Below are 9,898 nucleotides of genomic sequence, written 5' to 3' on the forward strand. Positions count from 1 at the left end.
GAAAGGTAATTTTATTTTTTCTCTTCTTTTTTTTAAACTGAAATATGGTTGCCATACACTATTATATTAGCTTCAGGTGTATTACATGGTGATTTGACATTTGCATACATTATGAAAGAAGTCTAGTAACCATCTGTCCCCATACCAAGTTATTAAAATATTCTTGACCATATTACTTATGTTGTATGTTACATCTCTTGTGGCTTTTTTATTTTAAAACTGTAGGTTAGCCCCCCTTTACCTATTTCATCCTGCTCCCAGCCCCCTTTCCTCTGGCAACCACCATTTTGTTCTCTGTGTCTATGAATCTGTTTTCTTTTTGTTTGGTTTGTTTGTTCTGCTTTCAGATTCCACATATAAGTGAGATCATAGGGTATTTATGTTTCTCTGTCTGACTTATTTCACTTAACAAAACACCCTCTAGGTCCATCCATGTTGACGTAAATGGAAAGATTTCTTTTTTTATGGTTGAATAATATTCTATCATATATACACCATATCTTTATCCATTCACCTGTTGATGGACATTTCGGTTGCTTCCATACATTGGCTATTGTAATAATTCTGCACTGAACACAGGGTACATATATCTTTTCAAATTCATATTTTTATTTTCTTCAGATAAATACCTAGAAGGGGAATTGCCAGATCACATGGTAGTTCTATTTTAAAGTTTTTGAAGAACCTCCATACTGTTCTTCATAGTGGTTGTACCAATTTACTTTCCCACCAACAGTACAGGAGTATTCCTTTTTCTCCACACCCTCTCCAACATTTGTTATTTGCTGTCTTTTGATTATAACCAGTCTGACACCTGTGAGGCAGTATCTCATTGTGGTGTTGATTTGCCATTTCATTTTAACAATGAGACCCAGAGAGAGGAAGTGACCTATTTAAGGTTAAATGACCAGTTCATAGCAAAACCAGGATGGAAGTTTTGTCTTTATGTACAACAGTAGTGCTCTTTGCACACATAAATAATCAAATATTTAATTAACATAAAATACTCACAAGTGGTAAATATGACAGATCGCATGTGTATTAGGTGTTTGGCCTGCCTACAGAGTTGTCATTGAATCTGTGTCAATGTCAAGGAATCTGAGCCTTGGGGACATTTAGGTTGTTCCAGGTTGCTAAGTGGAAAGGGACTTTCCAGGGTTTTGGACACTGTCTCTGTGCTCTTTACAATGCAGTATTGTTTTTTTTGTGTGTGTGGGGGGGTTTGCATTTGTTGTTGTTTTTAACCTTGTTGTTTATTTATTATATATATAGTAGTTTGTACCTGCTAATCCCCAACTCCTAATTTATCCCTCCCTCACCCCCTTTCCCCTTTGGTAACCATAAATTTGTTTTCTATGTCTACAATGCAGTATTGTTTTTAATCTCTGAGATGAAAGAAATACTGACCACTGAGTTTACATTCTAAACAGACTATTGGACAATCAGGATAAGCTGGATTTATTCAAGGTCTACAACCACAACTTGTTCAGATAAATCAATACTTAGCTGTGGACCACTGTGCAAGCTCTGTGGCCAGGATCCTAGGGACCATGTCAGGCCACTGGACTACTTGCTCAATTGCTTTAGATGAACTTTTGTTCTGTGCTTCCCTACCAATAAAATATTGGATTAGGGGAAAAATAGAGTTCAAATTCAGTAGCTATTTCTAAAATGTGGTCCCTCATAAAAGCTGCAAACAATTCAGATTAGCTCTACTTCTTGGGTCAAATATCTGATTGCCCCTCACTATAGTCCAACTATGTCTACAGTGTTGTATTTACTTCATACCTTTATATGTTTACTAAAGTTACAGCTAGGGGTTAAACAGATTGGACTGTACTGTTCCCAGTTATCACCTACAGGTGATACAGTGGTACCAACCAGAGGCTGGTACAAGGCAGAGAACAGTGAATCTGAGTGAGAAGGCCTGGGTTCTCTTAGGTTCTGAGTTTACCAATCAGTAGCCATATGATCTTGGGTTAATCCGTTTTTAACCTTTTAAATTTTGTTTGTATGTAAAACAGGGGCAATAATTTTGTCTGCCTCTCAACTCTGCAAAAATAAATGGAATGAGGTACTTTATAACATGCTTTTAAATGGAAGGTGTTATTATTAAACAGTATATTTTACTAATGGGCCTATAGTCCATTATGACTGAATTTAGACATTTGAAGCAGGAACTTACCAAATAATATGTCATTTAGTAAGCACAGGTTTTTTTTTAACATCTTTATTGGAGTATAATTGCTTTACAATGGTGTGTTAGTTTCTGCTTTATAACAAAGTGAATCAGTTATACATAAACATATGTTCCCATATCTCTTCCCTCTTGCATCTCCCTCCCTGCCACCCGCCCTATCCCACCTCTCTAGGTGGTGACAAAGCACTGAGCTGATCTCCCTGTGCTATGTGGCTGCTTCCCACTAGCTATCTATTTTACATTTGGTAGTGTATATATGTCCATGCCACTCTCTCACTTTGTCACAGCTTACCCTTCCCCCTCCCCATATCCTCAAGTCCATTCTCTAGTAGACCTGTGTCTTTATTCCCATCTTACCCCTAGGTTATTCATGACTTTTTTTCCCCTTAGATTCCATATATATGTGTTAGCATACAGTATTTGTTTTTCTCTTTCTGACTTACTTCACTCTGTATGACAGACTCTAGGTCCATCCACCTCATTACAAATAGCTCAATTTTGTTTCTTTTTATGGCTGAGTAATATTCCATTGTATATATGTGCCACATCTTCTTTATCCACTCATCTGTTGATGGACACTTAGGTTGCTTCCATGTCCTGGCTATTATAAATAGAGCTGCAATGAACATTTTGGTACATGACTCTTTTTGAATTATGGTTTTCTCAGGGTATATGCCCAGTAGTGGGGTAGTGAGCACAGTTTTCAAAGAACCAAATAATAGTTTGCTATTAGGAAAATATGACACTTGACAGTGGCCTAGAGGAATAAAGGGAATGATCATCAATTTTTTGGATGACTTGAGAAGAGAAAACGAACTCAGTGCTGAACTGCTGTGATTTAATTTGATCTTGATAAATATTATAATGAAATAGTAAATAATTAATTTGGAAGAGAAAGTAGGGAAACCAGTTATCAAACTTGAGGGAAGGCAAATGCAATATAATGGGATCAAGAAAAATAAATTGAGTATTATCATATATGCATTCTGTCCACATTTTTGAAAATCTAAAAATATACCTGTTAACTTCCCTGAAGACAACTTTTCTCCATTTGTGTCCCAGAGGATTTAAAATATAACTGATTTGCTAAACCTGAGATTGGTCTCACTTAGAATCATTTATGGAAAGCTTTGAATCTTTTTGGAGAGACGATACAATTTGGAAGCTTTGGATAAAGAAAATCAAGATTCTCTTTTCCTGCACCTCTGCGTTCTGCTGCATTTGTAAGGTGGACACTTGAGAATGAAGGACACTGAAGAACATGGTTGGAAACTGAGTCAGTTTGATAGTGGAATCTTAGGCTGTTAAGATGATGAAAAAGAAACCGACCACTCACTGCACACAATGCAGTTATTGTATTGCTTAAGCTACGCAGAAACCATGAAGACTCTCCATTTAATATGCACTTTCAAGAACGTATTTTAGCCCCTTCCTTAAATTCTGAAGTCATCCAGGTCCCACATTTCACCTCCTTATCAGTCAGCATGCCCTATTTGTCCACCCAGTGTTATTTTCTACAATCAATCCTCATGTCCATTTTTAAAACTTTAAAAATATTTAGTTTTTCATGATTTTCTTCTAGATAGAATTGAAGTGGACAATTTCAGTAGTCAACTGTTATGGAAAGTGTGGTTTAATTGCTCTCAAACATCAGATGCATCAATAGCACGTGGGAGCTTGTAAAAACAGATTTCTGTCTCCTAGTCCTGAAGATACATCCAGAATTGGAACTCATGAATTTGTTTATTTTTTCTTTTTACTAGCACAGTCATTCTGAAGCAGATGATCTCTGGCTACGTTGAGAAACTCTGGACTGGATATGTGTGAACACAGGTGAGAGGAATTTGGGATCTGCTATTTCTGAGAAACTTAAAAACTTGTCTCAAGGGAAAGAGGAAAAGATGAGTATTAATTGAGCAGGGGCTAACTCAATGTGCTAGGAGGTTTATCCATGATGTCTCAATATTCCCAATGCCTTCCGACAGCTGGACACTATTATTACAATTTTAGAATCATAATTCATTAAGTAGCAAAGCTGTAAATTAAATGTAGTTTTTTTTTTAACATTGATAAAAGAAATGTACACATATTGAGATATAGGGAAGTCATTCTGGCTTACACAGGAGTTAACTTGAATTTTTTGCTAAATAAAATAGCCTGTTTGTGGCCTATCATACATATATTGTACATCTGCTTTAATTATTTAAGAAAAGGGTGCACTGACCAGAAGTAAAAAAATGTCTGTGTTAAAAAGAAAGATTAAATGCCTCTCTTCCTGGTCCTCCTTCGATTATAACTCCCTTCCCAGGTGCCAAGGCAATGCTGACTTGCTGTGTACATGCTGGTGCATTCTTTTTTTAAAAACGTTGAAGAAATGTAGACCTGACTTGTTTAATGTTCTTTGTTCTGACAAGATATGAAACTGTGCTGAAAACCTTGCTTCTCTGGAGCGGCTTCGTAGAGTTATCCAAGAGGCTGTCTTCTGGATAGTCCTCAGTTTGACTTTTTTCTATTCTTTTTTTTTTTTTTTTTTTTTTTGTGGTACGCGGGCCTCTCACTGTTGTGGCCTCTCCCGTTGCGGAGCACAGGCTCCGGATGCTCAGGCTCAGCGGCCATGGCTCACGGGCCCAGCCGCTCCATGGCATATGGGATCCTCCCGGACCGGGGCAGGAACCCGTATCCCCTGCATCGGCAGGCGGACTCTCAACCACTGTGCCACCAGGGAGACCCTTTTCTATTCTTATTATAGATTGTTTATTGATTATTTTCGTTGACAGCATCAAAGTCTAATGAGATTCTGCTTTTCACTATAATCCATTAAACATATTATACCTTAAAAAAAGTCACAAGGGGGAATTCCCTGGTGGTCCAGTGGTTAAGACTCCAAGCTTCCACTGCAGGGGGCATGGGTTCCAGCTAAGATCCTGCATGACATGTGACGTGGCCAAAAAAAAAAATCAACAAAAAAAACCTGACAAATACTACTAAATAAATCTGTGAATGTTCAATGTGATGAGGGCAAGGAAAAAAAGACTTTTACAGGAAATACTTTTTAATGATATCATGAACTAAATCCAAAGCACTAAAGCAAAGATAAAGAATTAGTGAAGGGCAAAGTGTTTTAGTTATTATGCAGGGGATAGAGACAAATAAAGAACTGTAGTTTCTTTCAATAATTTCCTAATTTTGCACAAAAGTGTGTCCCATTCTCCAAAGGTAAGGTGGCTAAGACATGTACAAAAAAGATGAAGTTAATTAGGATTATGGAAAGGAAACAGTTAAAGCATTATTAAAATTCAGACTGGGTCTTGAAAAATGAGCCTGTACATTTATTTGACATTATTATCAATTAACACTATATTTGACATTACACTATTTCACACAATGACACGTTCTTATTTTATGGTGTGTGTGTGTGTATTTATGTAGCGGGAAAATTTTGATGTTTATTCCCAGCCTCAAGCTGCAACTTTACTTCTCTCAACAATCTTTACTTTGCCCAGTGTTTTCTTTTTCACCTTTTACTTTGATCTTTACATCTTATAAGAAAAATCTTCAATAATTTCTCGATGCTCCATGAGTCCCATCCTGGCTTTGCACCCCCCTTGCCTCCCTGAGTTTCTGGACCATTCCTCTTGCTTGTCCACATTTTCCAGCCCAATGTCCTTGTGAGTCTGAGGTCCAACACCTGCATGTTTCTTACTCCCCCAGCTCAGGCCTTCAGGTCTTCTCAGAGCTCTGATCTCTGATTGACAATTTTTCCCTTAAGTGTAGGAATAATTCTGAGTTCAACACCTACAAGTTACCTTCCAAAATTAGCCCAAATTAGTGGCTTCCTCTCATTGATTGCACATTTGGACAGGCTGTTCCCATATCTCAGTTATATACTTGGCTTTACCCTTCTTCCTATATTCAGACTGAAAGCAAAACTCACAAATGAAATAAAACTTCAAATGGAAAACAGTACTTTGAATATAATCTGACAGGTTTAATTTTTCAGATGTTAAAGATGGGAGTAGAAAACTAGTGACAGATGATTTTACTCATGTTCCAGTTTTATTAAAGGAAGAGTTCAAAAGTAGCCAGTGTTTCACTTTTTAAGAGTAATCAGTATATATATATATATATATATATATATATATATATATATATATATATATATATATATGTAAAATTTGCTTCTGGAACCAGTGTATCAACTGCATGAGTTTTAAAAGGATAACATTTTTTGGAAACAGTATATGACAACATATTTGTCCTTGAGTCAAATAAATAAATATATAAAAGATAAACTAACTTCTTATTCCACCAATTATTTTATTTACAGTTATATATGTATCTCACAGTGTGCTTTGTGGAACTCAGGTGATGTAGTGCCCATTCAATCATGGATTAGGGGGAAAATACAGGCCATTCTAGGAATTCTGAGTAGGAAGAGGCTTAGACCAAGGAATATGACTGGAAAGCATCTTTTGCACAGAGTGAGGATTCTCCAGAGGACACTTAGATCATCCGATAACAGCAGGAAGGTGTTACCAGTGATCTCAGCCACCTGCAGTGAGAACACAGGAAAAACTCCACGTCGTTAGAAACTAACCCATCCTCTCCTCTCTCATTCCAAATCCAGCATGAACAACTCAGTGCCACCATCTAACTGGAAACTGGCCAGAGAGGAGATCGTGGAAGGATGGGGATTACATTGAACGTAAATAAAATACATCTGAAACAATGAAACGATGATGGGTCCTCCTTCACAATTTTGTGAAAATGTCCAGTAATCACCAATTCACAAACTGTCAAAGGAAGCTTTTGCTTTTTTTTCTTTTCTGATAGCTCCAGTTGCTAAGAACATTTACCTTAGTTTGAAAAAAACTGCACTTTCCTTAACTTGCATCCTCTGTCCTGAGGCTATATAGCTCTGTTCCTTTGTAATTTTTTCTCATACAGTGGATTTAAACTGCAGTGTATTTCAGTATTGTGAAGGCCCTTTGCAGATTGTACTTTAGTTTTTTGATGTTGATATGAATGTGCTGAAGTGGCCTGACCCATGTAGTTCGCAGAGAAAATCATAACTCTTTCTAAATTTAACCTAATATTGTGATGCTTATGCTTCTGACACCCACATTAATCTTGAATATATAATATAGAGTTTCTTATAAACAATTGCCCCTTACTCATAATTTTAAATGGTATTTTGAATCTAAGTGTAGAATGTTTTATGAATCTCTATTAAATTTTATCTTGGTCATTTTTGACTGTTCTAGTCTATCAAGATTTTCTTAAATGCAACTTTTATTAAAGACTCTGAATTAACTTTGAATGAGTGAATTAGATGAATAAAAATAAGTACATTTTGTAAGAGTCAGGATATATTTTAACTATATGTACACATATTTTTGTGTATTTTCTTCTTCTTTTTTGCTGTGGTCTGAATATGTCCCCCTAAATTCATATATTGAACTTAACTCCCAAGGTGATTGTATTAGGAGGTGGGGCCTTTGGGAGGTGTTCAGGTCATGAGGGTGATGTCCTCATGAATGGGATTAGTACCCTTATTAGAGAGGCTCCAGAGAAATGCTTAGCCCCTTCAGCCAGGTGAGGACACAGTGAGAAGTGGGCAGTCTGCAACCTGGAAGATGGGCTTCGCCAGAACCCGACCATGTTGGCACCTGATCTAAGACTTCCCAGCCTCCAGAACTATGAGCAATATATTCCAGCTGTTTGTAAACATTTTCTTATAGTAGACTCAACTAAGACATTCCTAGAAACCTGTCCTCTTGGGAAAATTCTTCCATCTTGTGCCTTTCCTTGTGCTTCTTTTCCTTTTCCTTGCTTTGATCTGTTCCTCTCACTGCCTCCACCCACTTTGGAATCTTGGTCTTTCAAGCACTTGAGCTCCAAACCCTTCACTGACATGATAAAAGATAGAGATTCTGAGGGATATCTCTTACTTATAAGGAAGGAGTTGAAGGTTAAAATTCTGTGAAAATATGTTCCTTCTTTTTAAATGATAAAGCATGAAAAGATAAAAAATAAAGGACAAATATGTATAACTTGTTTTCTTCACTATCTAATAAAAAGTATGTGTCCTTTGTCCTTAGGAACCAACACTCCTTAGATTTGATTGATATGAACCTAGGGAGAAAAACAGAGTTTTCTGAAAGGTGACAATTTACTACACAATGGTATCATTTTATTATCTTCTTTAATTGCAGGGAAAATATCCCTTTATCTTATCCAAATATTAAAATAGCTTTGAAATCACTGAGACCAACAAACTATTCATTTCTCTTTATAGGACATTCTATTATTGCAATAATGATTGAAAGGTCACATTTGTACATTGTATATTGTTGGTGTCGAGAACATGCAGAGAAGTCAATTGAAAAAAATTTTCCTGTTTCTTGCACTATTGCATTTCTAAGTACAAGTGATATTTGCAACAAAAGCATAAATAGAACAAACATCTTATATACTATGCAGCTTACATGATTAAAATTTATTTCAGTTATTGGAGCTGGGAGATAAAATCTTAAGGTTGAGTTTTGAAAACTAGCAAACAACGAACTAATGTTGTTGTTTCTCTGATCCTTGTGGATCTATTGATTAGAACTTGTTTTCCTGTGGCTTCAGTAATAAACTTATGGGTAGATTTATGCTTTCAGGCATGGCAGATTGGGAAATTTTGGCCAACTTGCCTGCTGAGGAAAATGAGAGAAGTTGAGAAATACTTACTTGAAGGCATGAAAAACCAATAAAGCAGTGAAGAATAAGAAGGATTACCCAGTCATTTAGGGCTGTTTCAGCCCCACGGGTTTCTGTAGATTTCAGGTGAGGTGGATGAGTGGCTGAGAAACTGAAAGGGGTCTTTGAAAATGTTAGGACTCCAGAGAAAGGAAAATCAAGGTTTAGACTCTCCAATAGAAGGTACTTTTTTTTTTTTTTTTTTTTTTTTTGCGGTATGCGGGCCTCTCACTGTTGTGGCCTCCCCCGTTGCGGAGCACAGGCTCCGGACGTGCAGGCTCCGGACGCGCAGGCTCAGCGGCCATGGCTCACGGGCCCAGCCGCTCCGTGGCATATGGGATCCTCCCAGACCGGGGCACGAACCCGTATCCCCTGCATCGGCAGGCGGACTCTCAACCACTTGCGCCACCAGGGAGGCCCGAAGGTACTTTTCATCTCCCAGATTTCGTGGGGATCTTGAAGCCTTGCACTCTAGGAGTAAGGATGCAGTCAAAACAGCTCAGCCTTGTACAGGTTGAAGTTCAACTTTGAACCATTTTCAGCCCTAACTTTAGAGGAAGGTGCTCCCAAAATGCTCCCAGTCTGTCACAGGTAAATGTAAATCCTCTCTTGGGGATTATATCATCTTCAACTAAAGCCTGTTATTATTTCTACAATTTTAGATTTGCAGTGCTTGACAGTCCTTTGAAAATAATAGGCACACAAATAAAGAAAATAAGGAAAAAAATAAAGGAAAAGCAATAGATGATGGAAACATACCCACAGTGCTCCTGATAGAGGACTAATTAGATGTAGACTTTACAACAACCATATGTTGAAGAGGATAACAGATGAGATTGGGGATTTTAGCAGAATACTGGAAGGTATAAAAATCAAATGACCATTCTAGAACTGAAAAAATACAATATTTAAGGTTGAGGAATCGGTGGTTGGGTTTAATAGCAGTTTGGACAT

Source organism: Mesoplodon densirostris, chromosome 10 (genome assembly GCF_025265405.1).
Source record: "Mesoplodon densirostris isolate mMesDen1 chromosome 10, mMesDen1 primary haplotype, whole genome shotgun sequence".
In the NCBI taxonomy this organism is placed as follows: Eukaryota; Metazoa; Chordata; class Mammalia; order Artiodactyla; family Ziphiidae; genus Mesoplodon; species Mesoplodon densirostris.